Raw genomic sequence first — 26,053 nt, forward strand, 5'->3', positions numbered from 1 at the left:
AACCTTTCTTTTTCCTGCAAACCTTAATAAAATGGCCAAGAGTACCACAACTGGAACATTTCTGATTGCGTGCTGGACAGCTTTTATCATTTGCGTAATGGACCAGTAATCCACATCTGAAACAAGTAACTTCCGCCTTAGAAGTATTTCTTTTTGACTTCTTGTCCCTGTAAGAACTGGTCTTCCTCGAAAACTCATTTGGTGGACATTTTTTTGACTCTATAACTCTGTTCACCAACTTATGTGCATCTCCACTCGAATCATCTATTTTAGAATTCCCCAGTAGAACAGCTTTAGCACACCTTCCTGTAAGTTCCGCTTTCTTGACCACTTCAATTACTTCTTGTAAGGGCGATTCTCCTTTAGTCCATAAACAGTCCTGTATATTCTGGTTGGCAGCGTGCATAACTATCTGGTCCCTAATGAACTCGTCATGTAAGGTACCAAATCTACACGTTAAAGCCACATTTTTTAAAGCTGAAACGTATTCCTCAATCGTTTCCTCTTTGTTTTGTTTCCTGTGAAAAAACGTATAGCGATCAATCCCCACACACACCGTTGGAGAATAGTATCTGTCTAGATCCTCTAATGCATGAACAAAAATATCTCCCTGGTCTCTTTGTTTCTTTTCAATTCTGTTGTAAATTTTAAGACCGTGCGGCCCTAAACAATGCAATAAAATGTTCTTCTTCTTTTCTCCTGAAAAGTCATTGTCTTCATAGCATGCAGAGATGTAGTTCATAAAATACTCTCGCCATTCTTGCCATTTGATAGAAACATCACCGCTACCAGGAATAAAAGGTTGAGGAGGTGGAAGATTCAAGTTATTAGAAGCCATAAATGCGTGCCTCAACTTAAAAAATATATAACATCAATGTCTAAATACTCGTAACGAAGTGAAGATTCACTTAAACCTCCTTAAAACCACAAGAAATTCTATTGCCAGTATATTTCCTTAGTTCCAAAGGTTATTCAGGACGTAAGAAGGTCAGCTGTATAGTTATTGGAAAAAAACAATAGAGTGTTGCTAAGAGACGCCCAAAAAAAAAACACGCAAGTGGCAAAAACAATGTTTCAGCACTTTAGGCTGAAAAAAAACACTCACAAGCGTTCGCAGGTCGAGTTGCGTGGGCACATAGGAGTGCGATAATGAAGTAGAGGATCACAACCGGATGCAGACGGGGCAAACTTGTCAACTCATCGCCAATTTTGTTGAGTATCTTCAATCGCAGAGATGATAAAGGTAGGTAACTTCTTTATTCATAAAATAGGTTAGAGAATATAAATACATTCCATAACATGAAGCCCCGACCGCATACACAGCCGCCGTCCTTCGTCCTGTTTCCTCACCGCTCAACCGTCCTCAATCTCTCACTCAAACACCAACATTCCCCCACAACATTCTACTCTTCCCTGGCTCGCGCTACCAGCGCGAGCCATTACATTCACAATACAACACAAATGTTCACTCTGAAGTGTTTCATAAACATTTCTTTTATCTACTTCCAATGTTGATAGAAAAGCAAAGGGCACAGGGCGTTTGAGAAAACAATGTCATTTTTTCCATTCACATGACTAAGTCAAAAATTGACTTGGGCAATAATTGTTGAAGTAATTAACCATAAGTTACATGCACAGGAAAATCAGCTCCACGGAGTTCTCTTCAGCCGGAACCAGTAGGACATACTTAGCAAAGGGTGCATCAACTGATACCTATTCCATGGGACCAACATCAGATGATGAAGCCAACAGTGGAAACCACTGCATCACTGTACTGCAACCCCTGCCAGCACAAAAGTATCAAAACGAACCCTACAGATATTAGCCTCTCACCATGCCTTTAGATGGCATGCTCACGACTGCCCAATGAGGAGATACAGTATGGACCCACATCTTCGGCATAAAAGATAATATTAAGCATAATTGAAATACATCAACGTCATAGATGAACTCCTAACTGAAGTGTTCAAGATGATATGCAAAATCAGAGATTAGGGGCCAGATGTACGACCCTCAGTGTTTGCGACTTGCAATTTGACTTGTTTTGTGACTCGAAAATTGCGAATCGCAATCATTGATGTATCACAGTGTCTGAGACAGCGTTTGCGATTTCCAAATGAGTCACAAGGGACTCACAGGGAAAGTGGCCTGCGGAGGTCAGCAGACCACTATGTCTTTGACTGCTTTTTAAATAAAGCAGTTTTCATTGGTGGCTCGATCGTCTAGATGCCAAGAAAAGCAGAGCTATTATCAACTGTTTACACCTTCTTGTAATACAATCAGATGCCAGTCGCACAGGATTGGGTATAATAAGTGGCCAGTTTTATACTGGAAGAACATGGTTCAAAAAGCAATCCACTTGCTAACTAAATAATTTGGAAAATCTTTCAGGGCCTTTTGCAGTACAAAGCTGTGCAAGCATTAAGTAAGATCAATAAGATTTCCGTGACTATAAAGAGGAAGAAGGCTGTAGGGGAAGTTGCTTTATAAGGTTATGGACATCTGAGGTGACTCGCAATATCCTTCTCATTTACAGGAGGGGGTACTTTATTCCTAATATAATATATGGTCACCTTTCCCACAAACCATTTAAATCCTTGCTGCATAGATCTTTCATATGAAAGAGAAAGCAGATTTGGAAGAATGAAGAATAAAAATAGAATCTTTAGTACAAAATTAAATACATCAAAAAACTGTTAGATATTTGTCGGTGAAAGATATTAGAATCAGTTTATTACAAGTACGTTTTTTAAAGAAAAAAACAGGCGCAGTAGCCAAGAATATGTAGAAACATGCAGAAAGTTTCTAACTTTTCTTTGATTACCTAATGAGTGCAAAAACAACATGCCGCCATAGATATCTCCTTTCTGCTTGTCACTATACAGCATGCTTTTTCTGTAAAAGTCTAGCTTTATGCCAAATTTTGTGTAATTCCATTCATCTGTTTTAGCTGTAGCATTGTCTAAAGTTCTTTTAGGAAAGTGGATGGTTAAAATGCGTTTTGCAGATCAAACCGAAACTTTCCATGAGGGAGATGAGGTGGACGGACCTTTTTATTTGGAAGGTTTTGTGAAGATTCATCAAACAGAGCCAAAGTTATTGAACAAACAAGAAACCAATTTCCTATGGAAACTCAGTACTAACTATAACAACATAGTAATTATACACTAAAAAAAGTTAAAAACAGACTTTTTTTTCTGTCTCAAACATGTTAAAATCACTGAAAGTCTCCAGTTGTGGTGTTTGAATGCACACAACACATACCATAACTCATAGTCGTGCTGTTCTCCTGTTAACTGTTTTTGTGTATCTGTGCCTTTTGTAAATAAGTGTTTTGTGCCCGCAGATTCTGTAAGTTATGGCATGCGTAGTGTGCGCTTTGTTAACATACTTAAATATATCCTAAGTGTGGGTTATGGGTCTGGCCTTAAATCAGAATTTGATTGCTTTCTTGCCTGTTTTAGATTCCTGCTTCTGAATGAATTGCTTTTCTCCTTATTCTTGTGTTTATTCTTGCCAGCAAAAGAGGGTTGGGTCCCCCCTGTTTTGCTAGGATGACTTGTACCCTTACATTGTTAGTATCACCAAACTCTTTCTTTGGCACATTTCTACAGAATTTACGTTTAGCACTTGATGAGAGCGTATGGCCAGTCTCTTGGTCTTAGACTGCTATGTTCAATTACACAAGGCCTGCCCCCCCCTCACATTGCTACTTCCTCCCATCTTTTCATTGCTGGTGTTTATGTCCTGCTCTTTCATCTGCTCTCTTGCGCATTTCTCTCTTTCCCTGCGATCTCCACATCACCTCCTTTTCTCAAGTCCTCTTGAAGCTCATCCACTTTTTGCCTATGCTCTCTCCTGCACCTCTCTTTCCCCACGATCTCTGCCCTGCCTCCTCCTCCCTAGTGCTTTCACTAATCCTGCACCTCCCTTTCTTTCAGGTCTTCCACACTTCTCTTTCCCAGTATCCTGCACCACACCTCTGCCGTCTCACCGTTCTCTCTCCTTCCACCCTCCTCACCCCGCAGTCCCCACACTCCCAGTATTTCTCCCACACCTTTCTCTTTACTCTGGGAACTTCACTCTGGGTCTAGCAAAAAGGAGACAGCAGCAACCGTGGGGTCGGGAAATTCCTGGAGTCCCCATACCAAACTCCATTGAGGTTGTTGGTGTGTATGCTAAATGCGGCTTGAGAATATGCTGGGCATTAACTGGGTGAGACTTCTGTATTCTGAACCCCTAGCCCAAGTGTTAGTCAGCGGCCAGTTATCTAAAATGTACCCCCTTCTGTGAAGAACCAGACAAAGTTGTCCACTTTCACCACTCCTGTTTGCCTTGATTCTAGAACCTTTGGCAGCATGGATCAGAGCTGACCCATTGGTGCGGGGTCTCTAATGGACTGTGGAGTGGGAGGACAGAATCTCGCTATAAACGGATGGTATAATACTCTGCATCGCTGATCCACCCATTACCCTTCCAAGGCTACTGCAAATTATTACCATATTTGGGCAACACTCTAGATACACTATTAATTGGTCTAAATCTATTCTGTATATTCTCTGTGATGGTGGGTGCTGTCTTCTGGCGACCTCCCTCTGCAAACGACAACAAGTGGCTTTAAATACTTTGGTATTTTTGTTACCACAGACCACATGCTATTTGATGCAAAGAATCCTCAACCTACCCCGCTACATCTTAGGGCCAATATCCAACACTGGCGGTCGCTACCGCTCTCACTATTGGGCAGACCACCATTATTTAAAATGATGGCATTGCCACAATTTCTTTATGTGTTGCAGAACCTGGTCCCTGATTACTATTTCCAAATGATTAAGGCCGAAATTAGGAAGCTACTTTGGGATTTTGAGCCTACACGGATTGCCCTAGACAAATTGACCCAGGGAGGGTATGATGGTTGATAGCACTGTCTGATATACAGCAATACTATTGGGCATCACAACGGATGAACCAGCATACACTATGTACCGTTATGTGTTGCATCCAAGGGGATACATGCATGCCCATTACACCTCAATGAAACACCAAACCCGTAGTGGGACCATAAATCCACCTGTCCAACTGTGGTACTGGGCACATAGTGCACTGAGATGGAGGAGTAGACTCACCCAGGACACTCCGCTGTGGGACAATACTAAGCTAATTGGTGCAACACCAAGGCTTTGATAAGTGGGTCCTAATAGGCCTCTTTAGGGTTGGGGATCTCTGAACCTAGGGAGACGTAATACCCCTTTCAGGCTTACAAAAAGAATATGACTTGTCCTATATGGAGACTTTCTGCTACTTACAAATACAACATGTCCTGAGGGCAGTGATTCCTAGTGGAGAAACCCTCCCTGAATCGTCACCCTTAGAAGATAGACTACTAAATGAACACATGCCTTGCAAGGCGATCTCTCTCACCTATCAAAAACTAAGCAATAACCGGCCTGATTTACTACACGGTCTGCGAGAGCAATGGTTGGTGGACCTGGGAAAGTTGGCTAAAGACGAGTGGTCCGGGGCCCTCGCCTGCCCTAGAGAAGTTCCCATTATGGCAGTGTTTAGACTGGTGAGACGAGCTATGGATAACACTAGGAATGATTATTACAAAGAGGACTACAGCTAGGCTTTTGGGGTGTGGAGATAGAGCAGCAATTAAAAGAATGGAAGAGAAACATTGGCTGGTGCATGATCACTGAAAAAGTGATATATGAAGGTCGGGGATGTCCAAGGAAATGGGAAAAGATCTAGGGTAAATGGAACACTTATTGTGGAGCTCCCTGATCCTCCCCGGTTGGGTCAGAGATGATGATGAACGATGCTGAAGTTGGGATGGGAGGCTCCTGCATATAGGGGAGGGTTGTGAGAGTCAGGAGAGTGGGATGATGTATTAACGGTTACATGTGGAATAGTCTAACAGAATGATATATGTGCTGATTTGCAGTGGTGTTCGTGTTTCCTTGTTTTCTGTTGTTATTGCAATAGAAAGATTTGATAAAATAAAAAAAATGCTGTAACTCCTGCACTGGTATAATACCTCTTCAGAAAAATCAGGGTTGACAACATGGTTGCTAAATTCCTAAACCCTGAAGCAAATCTGTGAAGCACAATCACTCTCTTTGTGGTTTCTTTGGTTCATCTTGTCCTCACTACGGTGTACTCTGAGGTAGTCAAATTCACAAATTGCGTCTAGGCGGGTGGAACCCAAGCAAAGATTGCATTAAAAAAAGCCTATGTATTTGGTTTTACCATTACTGTTAACCAACCTCTACCTAAAATGACTGTGCAAGTCCCAAGAAAGATCTTGCAAATTATAGTACCCATTAAGACCGAAATGCCATATGCAATGCAGTGGAGTTCTCTGGTGTCCCATATTAAGAGGACAGAAACCATAAACTAATTTTCAGAACACTGAAAAGCCCCCAGGCAGAGGACACACGACAATAGATTTTCCCTTGATTTTCTCTCGTTCAGTGACTTGTTGAAAATTGGAAATTCTGGAATAAGACCTAAAGTCAAGAATGAGACTTAATGGATATGCACTCATATTTTTAAAGCGTGTGAAACCTCACTGTATTATTGTTGTATGTCTTGCATTTAAAAAAGTGTGAAATTACTTTATGTTACTTGTGTTTACTGTATTACTGTATGGCTTGTACATATCACTGTTCTTTGGTAAAATATATTTGACTGGCACATATAACTAGTACTGGACATTTGAAATTCAACACAGTTTTCTGATTAAAGTAATGAAACGTGGAATGATGAAAGAGGTCTGCATGTTAGTCACAAAAAATGAAGAATGAATCCATTGTGAATGAGGGTCATCACTCCTTAGCTCAATAACTACTCCCACCCTCATTCCCGCCCCCTCCGATATTAACTGGGTATTGCCCTCAGACAGCGGTTTGTGTTCACCATTTGGAAACTGTTGAAAACACAACTTTTAAGATAACTTTTCTCTTAACAAATCAAATTCAACCCACAATAAACAACCTTACATGGATCTTTTTTGTTAAGGAAATGTTTATGTACAGTTGTTATACAGGGCCATGGTCATAAGCAATCCAGGAAGCGTTTTTCTCTGTTTTTCTGCGACTGTGCACAAAAAGCAATAGTATTATGTACCAGTAGCAACTGGTATGGGGGACATATCATATATTTGGGATAGTGCTAAAGGTAGAATTAGGGTCATAAAGTATAATTACATTAAAGTCCGCTCATTTGAAAAATACTGCATATTTTACTTGGACTCCTGCCTAAATGTTCCACCTGATCTCTCTCCTAGGGTGGAGTGTGTCGATCCCGCTCCAATAGCTAAAGGAAATATTTTTTTTCCAGAAGAATGTATGCAGATTTCACTGACGTCCACAAACACTCAGCAACTGGAGGACGGATACACCTGCCCAGCTCTCAGCAGCCAATCAGATTCCACATAACTTTGTGACGGACGTCGACAGACTTCGGACACTTCCTCCCCCAGTTATCTGTAAATGATATATAGGAGCATACAGAAAAACTACTAAGCAATATTACACCAGTTTTACAAACGCAGCGAGAGGAAAATGTCCTATGCGTACATGTGATTTTTTGTCGTGATCGGTCCAGCTGCTTTTGCAGCACTATATGGGAAAACAAGGGCGCAGAATTTCAAATAGGGGGCTCTTTTTGGAGCCCCCATAACTTATGACTTTTTGCCTAATCCCCAAGTCATTTAGAATCGAACCAAATACTTACAAATTTTATGAGAATACTCCTGACTTTTTAAAAACAATATTTTAAATAACTGATCTTAGCATCGAACCATAACTTTCTTCACCTTAATTTATTTCAGTGAATATTGGTTAAAAGAGTAGAAAGTTTGGAAACTAGTATACGAAACCTCAATAAAAGCTAGGCACTGAAGCGTGTTACCCATTTAGTGGGGTGAAATTAATGGAGACAGGCATCGATGCACATACCGAGAACATGGTTTGCGGAATAAAGGCGCAGCTGTGGCAGATATCAGCATCATGTAAGAGGCAGAAAACATTCACACAATGTTAAATTAAAAAGTGATAATGTAATTATTAGAAATCAGGCGGTCACTTCCTTCGTAATTGTGGAAAAATGTTCTCCGGAGTCTCGGAAACAAGTGCTGCGACTTTCTTTCGCGTAATCCGAGCGCCCTGATGTCTGGACCCGGTGCCAGTCGTTGATAATGGTCGTTTGTTACTGCAACAGTGATGCCTTTGACTCAAAATATAACAGCATATATGAATATATTAATATCTATAAAATGGACAAGAAAACAAAGCACAGTGGCATAACATAAAGCAACGTAATACAACAAACACACAGCGCACAGCACAGAAAAGTCAAATACGAGGTAGCACAGTAGAAACAGAACAAAACAACCACAACACAGTAATGTAACACTAAAACAGAACAGAACAAAAACTCAGCACGTCATAGAACCACATTAACAAAATGCATCACAGCAAATATGCACAAGCTTTCTAGTCAAGCATTACCACCGTCACAAGTCTGCTTTCATAAATACGGTGGGAAATGTGGTTCTCACCAAGAACTGCCATCCTTAACAGCCAGGACTTGTATCAGCGCCAGTAAAAAATGTTTTGTGATCCGGCCCAAAGTGTTGGGAACTTCTACGTTCGCGTAGTTTCTTCTCCTCAGTCTGTCCTGCAGAGGAACGGCCCGATAAGTGAGCCTGTCTCGTGATCCCCCATCAGTGACGGCAGAAATTCCAGTCACGTGAATACAGACTTTCACCGTCTGCATCTCGTGACCTGATGTATGCCCGCACACAAGGTCTGCCGTTGGTAATCTGTCAATGTCAGCCCTGCTTAGTCAATAGATACGGAGCTGCCAGAAGGTTCAGAGTCCATGTATTCTCCTTCAAAGCTGATCTGTAAGAGCAAATGTTTAAACACGTGTTTCCTAATTTCTTTTCTCTACTTAAAATGTTGATCAAAGGGCAAAGGGCTTTTGAAATATGACATGGCATACTTGGGTGGTTCCCCCTGACTTTTTGCCTTCTGACCTCCGATTTTTGCTGACTTCATTTTTGCTGGCTTTAGGATTTTGTGCACTTTACCACTGCTAACCACTGCAGTAGCCCTTTAAACATCTCAGTCCTGCCACTGCAGAGCCTGTGAGTGCAGTTTTAAACTGCCATTTCAACCCCGCAAGTTCGCCTACTTGCCAAGCCCAAACCTTTGTTTTTTAGGTCGAGTCTCTAAACATGCTGTAATCTACTGTGTGAGGTTAGACCATGCCCATCACCTATCATTGATTCAATCGTCTGCCTTACAAAATTCCTGTTGTTTCTTTAGTGAATAGCTTACATTTGTCCCACCTTTTGGCTATTTTGTTCCTCCCTGGAGACTGGCCCTGTTTCATGGATCAGTTCCCTTCTGGCCATTTATGTTAGTTGCAGTGCACTATTTTTTCCTTTTGCCTTGGCTCCTGTTTTAGGATGGTTGTGTTTATTAGCTTTCCGAATGTGACCGCCCACTTCCCTTTCTGCTCTCCTCGCATCAGCGCTGCTCGCTTGTGACAGCAGCTGTTCCAATAAAGGTAATTTCTGCTGTTTCAATAACTAATTTTATTGTTCTTTTGAAAAACAGGATTACATAACTTTCCAGAGGGCTTATTCAAGTAAAAATGGGGTCCCGGGGGGAGGAGGAGGAACGAGGAGTTCCCCCCCGGGGATCTTTGGGAGAGATGGTTTCTCCCTCGACTCGGTTGGGCCCCGGGGCAGTCTATCTTGATGGGCGGTCCGGCAATAAAGCCGGACATTTTGTGGCCACCGTCACCATTTTGCGAAAGGTGACCTGGTGGCCAGGGTGGGCTAGTGCGGCAGGGTTCTTTTTCCCCTCCGTCCCTCCCATTCATAGGCGTATTTGTTGGAACTGGTGTGTCTGTGCTTGTTAGGTTGTCGCTTTGGACAGGTGCATGCTGTGGCGGTGGCAGCTGCAGGGCAGCTATTAAAAGCTCGGGTGGAGGACGGAGTTGGCAGGGCAATTTAGGTATTAGAGGGGGAAGGAGCATTACTTAGACATGACAGGCAGGGGACTGCTCATTAGAGGACAGGTTCAAAGTAGAGGGTAGGACCGGGAAAATTAAAGAAACGAGAGGAGAAGGGAAAGTCAGAACGAGGGTAGGGGGGGAGGGCGGGGTAGGGGAGGGGGAGGGGCAGGGGTTAGGTTATTTCATTGTCTAGTGATGTTTTAGTTTTGTAAGGCAAAGGCCTAGGGGGGTAGTTGTCAGGGGCACCTGTTCCAATAAAGCGTCCTTTTGCACACAAGGAATCGAGTCATATGTATTAATTCTCTCCCAAATTACTTAACAGGAGATATGACTGCAGAAGCCACTGGAACAACTCCAGCAGCTCTGCATCATACATTTCCAGCTGATGTCAATCTGAAAACAAAATGCCATAGAATGAGACAGGAAGGCCAAACAGAGGTGCTCCTGAGGAAATCAACAACATGACTAGCATTGCCTCTTTAACGGGTCCCTCGAAACCGCCGCTAGCTGGAAGGTATGAAGTTTACTTGGGGCGGTGTTGTATTCCTTTTAATGAATTTATATAGGGGGAAGAGCGAGAGCAGACATTTTCAAAGAGTTTATTTGCTCAGCCCTAGATTTTCCCTTAGCAGCACCTCCTATCATTGGTGGTGTAACTGCTCACAGACACAGCCCTCAGTCTCTGCATGTATGGGAGATGTTTGCTATTGTGTGGTACATTTTTCGCCCAGCTTCCTTCTGTTAACTTCCATCTCCTTCTGTCCGGCCAAGGGGACTTTCTGAGTGCAGTAATGTGAAGAAATCTTTCGGGGCAGTGCCACAGACAACAGCGTGAGTTTTTAAATGTGTTCCAAGTATGTTTTATTTTTTGGTTATTGGTGGGAGAGCACACTAAAACTTAAATCCGGTTCCCCAGACTTGAACAATTAACATTGCAGCATTTGAAATTAAAAAAGCAACAATCCATGTGCCGCACAGTAAATCACTGATTGCTAGAAATGGGCTGGTTGGCAGTCAGTTTGCACTCTAGTCAGGGTAAGGGAGTTAGACTCCTAAGACTGTTCACCCCCTTGGTAGCTTGGCACAAGCAGTCAGGCTTATCTCAAAGGCAATGTGTAAAGTATTTCTACCAACACACAGGGTAATACAGTGAAAACACTACAAAATGGACACTACACCAGTTTAGAAAAATAGGCAATATTTATCTAAATCAAAGACCACAACGACAAAAAATCCAACATACACAAGTCAAGATATGAATTTTCAAAGAAAAAAGAGTCTTACTCCATAGAAAACAATGGAAACATTGTTTTTACACAAAGTACCTGGTTTGCGTAAAAAATAAAGCAACACAGGGGAGCGTGTGTCGTAAAAGTCAGCGATGCGTCGATTACTTGCTCGCAAGTGAGGCCGTGCATCATTTCTTCTCCGGTCGGGTAGGCAATGCGTTGTTTTTATCTCCTACAAGAGAGCAATGCATCGTTTTCCGGACAGGGCATCTCGGATCCATGCAGGTTCACAATGACTTGAATGCCCAGCGATGTTGCATGAGAAATCTGGCCACATGGAAAACCGCGCTACGTGGGGTTTGCATCGTCATCAGCAGCCGCAAGCGGGTGTTTGCGTTGTTTCTCCAGCTGTGATGCAGCTGGTGTGTCGATTTCCCAGCTGCGATGTAGGTGGTGGGTTGATTTCAGCCAGATGGCGGGGGCCGCAACTTTTTTACAGCCGTGTTGCCGGTGGTGCATCGAAATTTTCTCCGCACGGCTTCCTGCGCATTGATTTCAGTCCTTGTTCTCCCAGCTTTACCTTTCAAGGGCCCAGGGACTAGATTGGGCATCACTTGGCAGTGCAGGAGTCTCAGCAGAGAGTCCAGGTGCTGGCAGAGGAAGTCTTTGATGGCCCTGAGACTTCAAAACAGGAGGCAAGCTCAGTCCAAGCCTTTGGCAATCCTTCACGAGCAGGCATACACCACAAAGTCCAGTCTTTGTCCTCTTTCAGGCAGAAGCAGCAACTGCAGGCCAACCCAGCAAACCACAGTCACAGGCAAAGGGGCAGTACTACTCCTCCTGCTCTGCTCTGGGGTTTGAGGTCAACTACTTATACCCATTTCTACCTTTGAAGTTGACACATTTCAAAGGAAAGTCTCTGTTGTTCACAAGATCCTGCCTTGCCGAGGCCTGGCTCCAGATTCACACCAGGGGGTTGGAGATTCCATTGTGTGAGGGCAGGCACAGCCCATCCAGGTGTAAGTGACCACTCCTCCCTCCACTCTAGCTCAGATGGCCCATCAGGATATACAGGCTATACCCCAGCTCCATTTGTGTCACTGTCTAGAGGGGATTCAGAAACAGCCCAACTGTCAGTCTGACCCAGACAGGGAATCCACAAGCAGACAGAGTCACAGAATGGTTTAAACAAGAAAATGCCCACTTTCTAGTTGTATTTTTAAACTGATAATATAAAAACAAACTTTACCAAAGGATGTACTTTTAAATTGTGAGTTCAGAGACACCGAAACTCCATATTTCTTTCTACTCTCAAAGGGAAACTGCACTTAAAAGATGTTTAAAGGCAGTCCCAATGTTAACCTGTGAGAGAAATAGCCCTTGCAGCAGTGAAAAACGAATTTGGCAGTATTTCACTGTTAGGTCATATAAAACACATCAGTACAGGTCCCACCTTTAGCTTACAATGCACCCTGCCCATGTGGCTACCTAGGGCCTATCTCAGGGGGTGCCTTACACATATAAAAAGTGAAGGTTTGAGCCTGGCATGTGGGTACACTTGCCAGGTCGAATTGGCAGGTTAAAACTCCACACTCAGACACTGCAGTGGCAGGTCTGAGCCATGTTTAAAGGGCTACTCATGTGGGTGGCACAATCAGTGCTGCAGGTCCGCTAGTAGCATTTGATTTACAGGCTCTAGGCACCGCTAGTACACTTTACTAGGGACTTACTAGTAAATCAGATATGCCAATCATAGAAAAGCCAATTACAGATACAATTTACACAGGGAGCACTTGCACTTTAGCACTGGTCAGCAGTGGTAAAGTGCCCAGAGTTCCAAAAACAGTGAAAACAGAGTCCAGCATACAGGGAAAACATGGGAACCAGAGGCAAAAAAGACAGGGGAGACCAAGCCAAAGATGCCAGGTCTAACATTGTTGCAAATAGTACAGTGTCAACATTCAGTGGTCAGCATACATACATCATTTGTATCAGTGCTAAAGAGTGCAAGGGGGGCTTTTGCACTTTTACGCAGTGGCACATGAGTAGGTGTGTTCATTTGCACACGAACATTTTGCACATTGAATGTGTTTGAAAAGGTGCTGTATTTGACTAAAATGGCGTTTTGCATATGTGATCTAAAAGAGTCGCAATTCAGCATGTAAATCATTTTTTTAAATATGCTAAACAACTACCGTCTGATGAGCTAACTACCACAAAGTGATAGCTCTGGAGAGTGGCTTCTTCTGAGTTTAATAAGCAGCGACAATGCTCTACAGCAGAGCTTAAAGACACTGGCAAAGTCAATAACTCTGAGTACGCACTTATAAGGTCTCAAGGGTGAGACCTATTGCCAATGCCAATGCTTGTTACTTCATGTAAGTCACCCCTAAGGTAGACCCTAGGTAGCCCCAAGGGCAGGTTGCAGTGCAATTAAAAAATGGGACATGCACTTTTAAGTTTACCATTTCCTGGTAGTGAAAAACTATTTGTTGGAAACTGTCTCTCTAGTTGGCAGAGGTATGCACCCTATTCAAGTAGGGAGCACAATCCTAGTCAGGGTAAGTCAGATACACAACCTAAATTAACCTGTGCTCACCCTCTGATAGCTTGGCGCAGAGCAGTCAGGCTTAACTTAAGAGGCAATGAGTAAAGTATTTGCACAACACTTAAATGACAGTACCACAGTGAAAACACCACAAAAGGACTCCAAACCTATGTTTACTAGTAAACCAAGACCAACATGACAAAAATCCAATAAGTAGAACTGAAGAAGTTTTAAAGAATAAACTGCAATGTAGTGCTTAGAAGTCAATAGCGCTAAAAGGCTACTAGAGGTCGCTCTATACTGGAGTAAATCCAAAGTTTAGGTGGACACGATGAAGGGCAGGCCGGCTGCAGAACCCACACAGGACCCACTGAAAAAATACCTTGGATGGAGCAAGCAGTGGCATCGAAGACTCAATGCGTTGGGTCTGATTCCTGCAGTCGGGTAGATGCATCGCGTTGAGCCTAGCAGTTGGGCCCTGGGTTGTTGTTGAAGCCCTGCATCATCATCATCGAGCTGTGCAGCGATGTCTTTGGATCAGCGCTGCATCATCGTTGAACCTAGCAGATGGGGCCGTGTCGGCATCAAATCAGCACTGTGTCAGCGTTGAAGGGCATTGCATCAGTTCTGATCAGCACAACAGCCACAATGTGTCGATTTTTGAAGAAAAACAGCTGCAGAGTCCCCTTTCAAGTCCTAGAACTGGTTTGTACCTCTTGGCAGGTTTAGAGGACATCTTTGATCTCCATGAGACTTCAAGAACAGAAAGCAAGCCGGCAAGCCCTTAGAGAACTACAAAGGCCAACACAGCAAAACAGGTAGCAAAGTACCAGTCCCTCCTTGCAGCACAGCAGCTCTTCCTCTTGGCAGAATGTCCTGTTCCAGCAGAGTTCTGATTTGGTTGGGTTTTGGGTCCAGTACTTATACCCAGTTGGGCTTTGAATTGGGAGAGACTTCAAAGAGAGGCCTTTGAACTGCACAAAGCCCCTGCCCTTCCTTCCCTTGCTCCAGACACTCTATAGGGGGTTATGCATCTCTTTATGTCGGGACACCCTTTTCAGGTGTGGCAGCTCCTCCCAACCATCCATCCCACGAAGGCCCATCAGCCTGGAGATGGGCCACCAGGATGCAAATGTCACATCCCAGCTCCCTTTGTGTGTGATTGTCTAGAGGGAATGCACAAAGCCCAGTTGTTACCCACCCAAGATATGTATGCAGAGACAGGCAAAGGTACAAAATGGTTAAAGTAAGAAAATGGCAACTTTCTAAACGTGACATTTTCCGAATTGCAATTTTAACTTGTGAGCCCAGAGACACCAAACTCTTAAGTTTCTATCTTTTTCCAACTGGAAGTTGCACTTAAAGGCTGCTTCAAGGTAATCCCAATGCTAACCTGTGGGAGAGATATGCCTTGCAGTAGTGGAAAAAATAATTTAATAGTTTTTCAATACTAAGACATGTTAAAATTAAAAGTACATGCCCAATATATATGTCCAAAGTTTTAAATACACTGCACCCTGCCCTTGGGGGCTAACTAGTGATTAATTTAGGGGTAACTTACATGTAATAAAAAGGAAGGTTTAGGCCTGACAAGTAGGTACACTTGTCAGGTCGAAATGGAAGTTTAAAACTTCACACACAGTCTCTGCCGTGGCAGGTCTGAGACATGTTTTAATGTACAGAGCACCTCCACTTTAGCACTGGTTAGCAGTGCTAACGTGCACAGAATCCTAAAGCCAGCAGAAATGAAGTCAGAAAAACTAGAGGTCAGAAGGCAAAAAGACAGGGTAAACCACGACAAGTACGCCAGATCTAACACGGCTCGTCCCAGCTGAAAGTGGGGAGAGCTACCCAACCCCTTGGGAGTTCTCTTCACTACGGTGGAAGAACCTGGAGAGACCATCAGCACTGGTGTGGTCTGGTCCAGTATGCGGTTCCAATGTGAAGTCCATTCGCTGTACGGAGATGGACCACCTCAACAGTTTGGAATTCTCACCCTTCATCTGCATTAACCATTTGAGGGGCCTGTAGTCTGTCCAAACCTAGAAGTCAGTATCAAACAGGTATGGCCTTAGCTTTTTTAGCACCCAGACGACAACAAAGGCTTCCCATTCAATTGTGCTCCACATCTGTTCCCTTCGAACTAACCTCCTAGTGATAAAGGCTACAAACTGATCCAGGTCCTCATCATTTAGCTGTAATTGCACAGCCCATATGCCCTGCTCTGAGGCGCCCATCAGCACAACAAACTCGGGAGAAATCAGGGACTTTGAGTATGAGTATCGTGCACACGGCTTCTTTCAGGGAGTCACAAGCTTTCTGGCACGCCTTTGTCGAGATCATCTGACGGGGCTGCTTCTTGGAAGTCAGCTCCGTCAAGAGGGCAACAATGATGCCATATCATTTGATGAATCTCATGAAATATCTAGTGAGGCCTAAAAAGGCTCTTACTTCTGTCTGGGTCTTGGGGAATTCCCAGGCCAGAATGGTGTAAATGTTTGGTTGCAAGGGCTGCACCTTGCCACCTCCTACTTGGTTTCCCAAGTAGACCACAGAACCCTGCCCTGCCTGGCACTTACTGGCCTTGATAGTCAGGCCTGAACTCTGCAGGGACCGATGCATTTCCTGGAGGTGATTCAAGTAGTCCTCTCAACTACAGCTTAAGACTACAATGTCCTCTAAGTGGCAGCACCGACGTTCTCCAACCTAGCCATGGCCTGATTGACCAACCTCTGGAAGGTTGCAGAGACGTTCTTCAAACCAAAAGACATCACCTGGAACTAGAAGTGCCCTTCTGATGTTGAGAAGGCGGATCTCTCTTTAGCCCCCTCAGTCAAAGCACTCTACCAGTACCCAGATGTTAGATCAAACATGGTGCAGAAGATGACAGTTCTAAGCTGATCTAAGAGATCATCAGCTCATGGGATGGGGCGTGTGTCAGTTCTGGTGACTGCAATGAGCCCACAGTACTCTACACAGAACCTAAGTTCCGGTGTGAATCTGAGTGGGGCAGCCTTGGGAACCAACACCACTGGCCTGGACCATGGGCTGTTTGAGGGCTAAAATTAGCATCTTGGAAACCTCCTCCTTGATGCTAGCCTTCACCTTCTCAGACAGCCTGAAAATGTTGTTCTTTACAGGTGTGCTGTCCCTCGTATCAATATTGTGGGTTCACCATGCAGTGAATAGGGGTGGGCAGAACTCACGGAGTTCTATTCCACGGAATTCTGCGCAGTTGCATAACAACTCTGCATCATTACGTGAAGTTACGCCCACCCCTCAGAGTGTGCTGTGTTTATCCTCCACAGCACCTCCCCTATTCTATGTAGGGCAGCTGAAGGGCACGAGACCAGCTGCACTCGCTGGAGTGAGGAGGGAGGACAAATAAACGGTTACCATGAAGTCTAACAGTACATCCCACTCCCATTCTTAAAGCAGTAGAAACGAAGACGTGAAAAGTGCAAGTGAAATAACTTCCTAGCTCCACCCGTGGCTTAACTCTCAGTGCAGACTTCTGTGAAATGATCATAGGGAATGAGAATGCGAGCAGGGGTGTGGACAGTGCTTTTAAATGTGATTTGTGGAGTGCGGTGATATACAGGAGAGGCAACTCCCTTCTAATCCTTCTTCTCAGTCCCACCCCCTTCAAGCCCAAGCCTAGAGCGCTGTGGAGGTGAGAGAGGCCGCCAACAGTGAGTGTGATGAATAGAGACCTGCTTTCACCCCAGCGCTGGAACACACTGCTTTCATCATTCGCTTTGTGCTCCCAGTAAGACTGCAACAGCAATTGCGGAGAACAGGCAGGTGATAAAGCACACTGATTTAACACATCTTGTTTTTAATCATGTTTGGATTTCAGAGCATGCATTTGTCATGTGCAGTGATTTGTAGCTTTCATCTGATGAGCCAATCCCTTCTCCCTTTGAAAATAAAAAAATAAAATGGACGCACAATGAAACATCCTTTACTGAGAATCCAGCACGCAACAGGGAAGGAATTGTACTGTCAGGCAGAGCGAGGCTGGCTTTCAACAGCAGAACTGTAAAACAGCAATACTTATAACTTCCCCGGAACAAACCCAGGGCTACTGAGGCTGAGGCAAGCACTTTAGATCTCCGGCAATGACAAGTGTTTCCTGAGGGATAAACAACGCTAAGCTCCTTCGTGTGCCTCTCATTGAAGCATGCCTCTGATGGAAGCATGCCTCTGTGTCGGGATAATAAAATAAAAAAATCAACAAACATACAGCCTTACCTCCATGAAGCTTCATGCAGCTTGTGAACACAATCCTGCACCTCTGCATTGCCCGCCGCTACTGCCGGGATCAGATCCTTCCACAGTTTCCAATGGTCTCTACTCACGTCATGCTGCTCCTTAGATGGAGCTGGGAAGTGATGTCATGCACTGGGAGTCAGCCCACAACCAGGAAGTGTCAGAGATCACCTTCATAGTGACAATAGAGCACTTCTCAGGGACACATACTGTCTACGGTATTTCAGAAAACATAAAATGTAGCAGTGGGCATTGGTAAACTCCACCACGCGGTGGCTGACACAGTTTTTGCCAAACTCCATGCTTCAAGCAGAGAGTGGAGCGGCAAAACTCTGTGAACTCTGCTGACGAAGCGGAGTTTACTGCCCAACCCTAATAGTGAGCCCTGAGGTAAGGGAGAACAAAGAGACAAACTGCCCAAGCAACTGGCAGCAGTCTCTCTGTTGATCTAGATTCAGTGTAGGAAAGAGTGTGACACCTTCCACTCACCTATCCTGCTCCTTGGAAAATAGGAGGTTGGGGAAAGGCTCACTCTCCTGTTTGCCCCATCATCAATAACCAGGAGCATGGCTATCTCATACTTCTCAAAGTGGGGCTTGAGGTGGTGCACATCCAGGACCCTAAAAGGGTTCCTAGGAGTCTTGAGGTCCACGAAGTAGGTGACATCACTCTTGTGCTCCTTCACCTCATAAGGCCTAAACCAACAGTCTTGCAGGGCCGGGGCTCCACTGGCTCCATGATCCACAACTTTTGACCAGGCTGAAGCTCAATCAGAGTGGTATTCTGGTTGTAGCATTGTTTGATGTTCTCCTGGTAAACTTACAGGTTCTCCTGTGGAAGCTTCTGGAAGTGGGCTCTCTGGTTGCGGAATGCCAGCATGTAGCTAACTGCATCCTGGGGTGGCTTCTTGGGAGCTTGGGAACCAAACTGAGAGGTCCTGTCACAGGGTGACTATAGAGAAGTTCAAAAGGAATGAAGCCAACCCTCTTCTCTGGTACCTCCCTGTAGGAGGGCTGGACTGTTCTCATGGGGATCAGGGTCAAGACTGAGTTGCATATGGCTGGGTCCAAACTTCGGTGGCGTGGTGAGCAAAAAAAAACAATGGATTAAACCCAGATCTGTGACTGGAGGTGAATGTTTGACAATGTTCAGCATTCCATCAATCATCTTTTTGTATTGTCTTTTTTGTGTTGTTTCAGGTCCTTTTGACTACCCTTTCGGGCTGCCATGAACCGTGTTGTCAGGCACACCCACTCAGGCAACCCCATCATCTCCAAGTGGGACCTGAGTTCCACCTCCTTCCAGATGATGTGCTCCAGGTCATTGCCCAGCAGACAATCCACAGATATGGATAGATTCACAGCTGCCTTCAGAAGGCCTGAGACCACCCCACCCCGCCATTCAAAGGGAACCACAGCCACTAGGTAGTGGCTCTTACGATTGTCAGAGCAACAACTTGGTTGAACGTGTTAGGGACTGCATGCGCTGAAGACAGCATATGACACCTGTTGGTGGTCATGCTGGCTCCTGTGTCTGTCAGAGCCTCCACCCTCTGCCCATTGATGGATACCCACTCACTGTACTTCTTGGTATTGTCAGGCATGTGGGTTCTCTGTACCATCTCTCCATCCCTCAGGGACACTAGGGTCAATTCTACATTCCCCCAAAAGCTATCTTGGACTATTTCCTACCCGAACGTCACCTGTGCCACGTCAGGAATTGCTTCAGACTCTGCTGAGGGCAGACCTGGCTAAAAAGGCCATAAGTGTCAGATAGGGCAGGAATGTGTCGTCTACTTGGCACACCATGCAGGGGCGGGCAGGTGTAGCCCTTGCATCCCAAAATTGGAACTATTCTGGCTTAGAAACCCCCCAAGACCTGGACATAAGTGAGAGCCTTCTTAAGCCTCACTGGATACTACAGGAGATTCATAAAGGGATATGACACCATTACTGCCCCCAGACAGAGCTGACTTCCAAGAAGCAGCCCTGTCAGCTGATCTGGACAGAGGCATGCCAGAAAGGTTTTGATGCCCTGAAGGAAGCCATGTGCAGGGCACCCGTGCTCAATGTCCCAAGATTTTTCCCAAGAGTTTGTTGTGCAGACAGACGCCTCAGAGCTAGGCATAGGAGCTGTGCTCTCACAGCTAATTGAAGAGGGCCTGGATTAGCCCGCAGCCTTCACCAGTAGGAGGCTACTTCCCAGGGAACAGAGGTGGAGTGAAATTGAAAGGGAAGTCTTTTCTGTGTTCTAGGCGCTGAAGAAGCTAAGGCTATACCTGTTTGATAATCACTTTTGGGTTCAGACAGACCACAGGCCCCTCAGATGGTTACTGCAGATGAGGGGTGAGAATCCCAAACTGTTGAGGTGGTCCATTTCCCTACAAGGAATGGACATTATGGTGGGACAGCATCCTGGAACAGACCACGTCAATGCTGATGGTATCTCCAGGTTCTTCCACTTTGGTGAAGCGAACTCCCAAGGGGTTCGGTAGCTCTCCCCACTTTCAACTGGTGGGGACCCGTGTTTGACCTGGCGTTCTTGGCATGGAATCTCCTGACTTTTTGCCTTCTGACCTCCTGTTTTGCTGACTTCAGTTTCCATTGGATTCTGTGCGCTTTACCAGTGCTAACCAGTGCTAAAGTGCAGGTGCTCTGTACTCAAAACATGGTAACATTGGCTTATTCATAATTGGCATATTTAATTTACTTGTGCGTCCCTAGTAAAGTACACTATGGCCCTCATTACAACCCTGGCGGTTGGTGTAGAAGTGGTGGTAATACTGCCAACAGGTTGGCGGAAAAAAAATGGAATTACAAGCATGGCGGTTACCACCATGCCAAACCGCCACTTTTACACTCCGACCGCCAGGGTGGTAATGACCGCTGGGCTGGAGACTTTAGTCTCCAGCCTGGCAGCCGTCACTAGACCGCCGGCAGTATCAGGACCCCGCATACTGCCATGGATTTCGTGGGGTTTTGTACCGCCACGAAATCCATGGCGGTAGGCACTATCAGTGCCAGGGAATTCGTTCCCTAACACTGATAGGGGTCTCCCCCTCTCCCCACCCCCTCCCGAGAGTCCTCACCCAACATCCACGACCCCCCTACCGCCCCTCAAAGGTGGCAGGACCCCTCCCCACAGAAACATCCACACACCCCCCCCCCCCACCCCTACACGCACGCTCACACAACTCATACACATACATGCAGACATACACGCAGACATGCACACAGACAGATACGCACACATTTCCCATACACACAACACACCCTCCGCATGCATACACGCACTGACACAACCCCTCTACACACTCACATTCACACCCCCATGCACGCACACAACACTCGTCCACCCCCCTCCCCTAACGGACGATCACCTTACCCGGTCCGGTGATCCTCCAGGAGGGACGGGATCCATGGAGGCTGTTCCGCTGCCAGCACCCTGTCACCAGAACACCGCAACACCGAATCCTGAAACGTGATTCGGTGGGTGGTGTACTGATGACGTGGCGGTGGAGGTGGAGCAGCCTCCACTTCACCGCCGACTGCCAGTATGGCTGCTGGTGGCTCTCCGTCCGAAAAAGGGCAGAGGACTGCCACCAGTTATAACACGCTGGGCGGAAGACCGCCTGCACTGGCGGTCTTCATCCCGGTGGAACCTCGGCGGTCTTAAAAAAAGACCGCTGAGGTCCAAATGAGGGCCTATATGTGTCCAGAGCCTGTAAATTAAATGCTAATAGTGGCCCTGTAGCCCTGATTGTGCCACCCACAATAGCAGCCTTTTAGACATGTCTTAGGCCAGCCACTGCTGAGACTGTGCATGCAGTTTTAAACTGGCATTTTAACCTGGCAAGTTCATCTACTTACCAGCCCCAAACCTTCCTTATTACTTCATGTAAGTCACACCTAACCTAGGCCCTAGATAGCCCCAAGGGCAGGGTGTAGTGTAATTAAAAAGTGTGACATGTACTTTTAAGTTTAACATGTCCTGGTGAAAAAGTATTAAATTCGTTTTTCACTACTGCAAGGCCTGTCTCTCCCATAGGCTAACATTGGGATTACCTCTATACCGTTTTTTAAATGTAATTTCCAATTGGGAAAAGATAGAAAGTCGGTCTTTGGTGTTTCTGGGTCCACAACTTAAAATCAAATGTTATGGTGAAGTCAAATTTTAAATCAAGTCTGAAAATGCCACTTTTAGAAAGCTAATACCAACAATAAGGGAAAACCTATATTCAGAGAACCATGGTCATAAGGTACTATACAGAAACAATGGTTCTCCTTCTGGATATCACAAGATACAAAATTACCAATAAATGTCCATAAGCACAACGGCAACAATGACTCACATAAATGAAATAGCTGTCCAAGGAGGTCAATAGTAATAAGCAAAGTCACGAAAGCAATGTGTGCAAAAACCTTTATATTCATCAAAATGAAGAAATAAAAACACATCATGCTCAGTGTCCCATGCGAACAAAAGGACCAAACAAACAAATAATCATATATATATAATAATATCGGCCAAATGTAATCCTGTGTTCCTTCCGGCGCTCGCCTATCGAGGTTGGTGCTCAGTTATGGGCACAGGACCCATTTTTAATCCACTCCAAAAACATTATATATATAAGTCAAAGTCTGGCACTCCTTACAAAAATATAATGGCCTTCATTTATTCCAAAATTCCATAAAGCAGAAACATAGGGCAATGCGTTTCAACCTTCACAGTCTTCTTCCTTGGCCCTTCTTGCAATACATATCTAACCAGCAAGAAGGGCCAAGGAAGAAGACCGTGAAGGTTGAAACGCGTTGCCCTATGTTTCTGCTTTATGGAATTTTTGAATAAATGAAGGCCATTATATTTTTGTAAGGAGTGCCAGACTTTGACTTATATATATAATGTTTTTGGAGTGGATATATAATAATATATAGAACTTATATATTTCCATGAAAGCAAAAACGACCATGTTAAACAAATTAGAAACAGATTAAAAGCTTGGTATGTTTTATGTGTGTCAATTACGTTTCAACTCCTTATGAAATATGGGGTCTCATTAGCACCAAATCAATGCAGGGACACCTGAGCATAAAGAGGAAACCGCAAGGATGCCAAAGGAATTAATAATGTATTCACACAGTACCTGTTGGTGTCTGGATAATATGGATGATTGTAGAAAGACCAATCTACACACCCAAGGTGATAGCGCCAAACAAACTGCAATTACATAGGGCACCCAGGACAGGAACTATATAAGTGTAATAGAAACAAATGATCATAAAACTACTGCCCGAAATACAAGGGTAAGCATTCAAGCGATAGTGATAGTAAAAACTTACCCCCATGTAAAAGAGTAGAATACTGCAATACACATGTATTTTTGTATGAAGTAAGCGCTGCAATGGGTGCCAAATTGAATGGGTGAAAATAACAATAATGGCCCAAGAAGGAGAATATCCTCAGCAGCAGGATGGCGTGAAATCATGCAGCAATGAAATGGAATACTAGTAACACAAAACCAGTCTCGCACGTCAAGATGCCTGAGTGAGAGTATTTTTTTCTAGCACCACGAATACTCCACTCTATGCCACTCCACTCTACTCTGCAACACTCCACACCACTGCACTCTATCCTGCACCATTCCACTTTGCACCACTCCACGCAACTGCACGTTGCACCACTCCACTCCATGCCTCTGCACTCTATGCCACTTTACGCTATGCTTCACTACTATACCATGTACCATTCTGCTCTATGCCAATGCACTCTTCGCCACTGTACTGTACACCACTGCGCTCTTCACCATTGCTCTCTGCACCACTCCAGTCAAGGCCACAAAAATCTACTCTGCATAACTCCACTCTATGCCTCTCTGCAACACTGCACTCTACACCACTACACTCTATGTCAATATACTCTACACCAATGCACTTTACTCTGTCACACTCAACTCTATGCCCCTGCACTTAACTCCAATCAACTGTATACCACTCTAATCTACTCTGCTCCATTGCACTCTATGCCTCTGCACCCTACTTTACTCTACTCCATTACACTCTATGCCACTCTACTTTACCATGCACCACTCGAATCTACGCCACTTCATTCTACTCTGAAACAATTTACTGTATGCCACTACTCTGCTCTTAACCACTGCACTTTATGCCAATGCACTCTACACAATTGCACTCTATGTCACTGCACTCTACTTTGCATCACTGTACTCTATGCCACTGCTCTCTATGCCACTCTACTTTGCACTTCTACACTCTACCCTATTCCACTCTGCACCACTGCAAATTTTGCCACTGCACTCTATGACACTATACTCTACTCCACAACATTATATGCTTCTCTACTCCACTCTACGCCACTTCACTCTATGCCACTCAGCTCTACTCTGCACTCTACGACACTGCACGCTATGCCACTCGACTCTACTCTGTACCACTGCCCTTTGCATCACTCGACTCTGGACCATTGCCCTCTGCATCACTCAACTCCACGCCACTGCACTCTATGCCACTCAACTCTAATCTGTGCCACTGCCCTCTGCATCACTCAACTATGCGCCACAGCTCTACGCATCATTTAATTCTATGCCACTCAAATCTACACCACTCTATGCCACTGCATTTTATGCCACTGCACTCTTCGCCACTGCTCGCTACTCCACTCCACTGCACTCTATTCCACTTTCCACCTCTCCACTCTATTCCACTCTTTGCCACTCTACTCTGCTATGCACCTCTCTAATCTATGCGACTGCATTCTACAATGCAACATTGTACGCCGCTGAATTCAATGCCACTGCACTCAGTGCCACTGCACTCTATGTCAATATACTCTGCAACATTCTACGCCAATACACTCTACGTTAGTCCACTCTACTCTATGCCACTCCAGTACATGCCACTCTATGTGACTCCACACTATGCCACTCCAATACACGAAACTCTCTTGCACTGCACTCTACAATGCTGTACTCCACTCTTCACCATTCAACTCTATGGCATTCCACCCCACTCTCCTCGATGCCACTAACTTTTAGCTATGCTGAACAGCAGCCATGCTAGTGTACAATATGGCTAAAACACATTGGCAAAGTCAATAGCTCTTGCACAGGGGAGACCTATTGGCTTTGCCAATGCTTTTTGAATTAGGCCCTGGGCGTTTTCATAGCTTCTCAGCCACTGTACAGTTTTCAGTAGCTTTTGATCTAGGTTTGCATCATAGAAATATCTATACCTACATTCAGGCATGCTTTCATACATACCTGCATACAGTAATGACCTTACAGCTTAAAAAGAACCTTGTTCAGATGTAATCAATCATATCTCCCTTATATCAAACTTCACAGTTGAATCTAAAATCCTTCAAAGGGCAATAACAATGTAGCAACAATCCTACAGAGCTATATAAAATAATTAGCCATATTGCATAACTGGCAGTATGGCTTATGTCCCTCTTGCGGATATTACCCACTTACATGGATTAGAGAGGAAGTACTGATGTCTTCTTATACCGGTCATCTGCAGCTTTGATACTCCTTGAACTTTTGGAAGCCTATAATACTCATTAATAATGCATCTGATGTTGGTCTACATGTGATCTCACAATATTTTTAGCCTTGACCACATCTTACTTCAAGGTGCACATCGCATATAAAGCTATGACCATTTTGGAGCAAAACCCAAGTGGTAACGTAGAACCGTACGACCTTTCTAATTTGATCTGTAGTGTGGCTGTAGGAGATTAAATCAGTCAAGTGCCAAGGCATTAATAAGGCGTCTAGCAGTGCTTAATTTGTGCTTGTTGTTTCCGGTGCTGAGCACCGGCACTTATTTTTGAGGGCCGGGGCTTATACTTCTGCCTCAAGCATTTGCTGCGAGCAAAAGACACATATGGGAAAGACGGATGAAGGGAAAAGCGTCACAAAGGGAGAAAGTAGAAAGCTGCAAGAGTGAGCTGA

At 44.7% G+C, this 26,053-nt stretch overlaps 1 long non-coding RNA gene across 1 annotated transcript; it reads right to left on the minus strand.

Annotated features, from left to right (window-relative positions):
• Positions 1–7,806: 7,806 nt before the first annotated feature.
• On the minus strand, positions 7,807–8,924 carry LOC138287625 (uncharacterized). The gene is made up of 2 exons (XR_011202255.1): positions 8,564–8,924; positions 7,807–8,235 (listed from the first exon to the last, which is right to left on the minus strand). It is a non-coding gene; the product is annotated as an uncharacterized lncRNA (long non-coding RNA).
• Between the last annotated feature and the right edge of the window lie 17,129 nt (positions 8,925–26,053).

This window comes from Pleurodeles waltl, chromosome 4_1 (assembly GCF_031143425.1).
Source record: "Pleurodeles waltl isolate 20211129_DDA chromosome 4_1, aPleWal1.hap1.20221129, whole genome shotgun sequence".
Classification (NCBI taxonomy): domain Eukaryota; kingdom Metazoa; phylum Chordata; class Amphibia; order Caudata; family Salamandridae; genus Pleurodeles; species Pleurodeles waltl.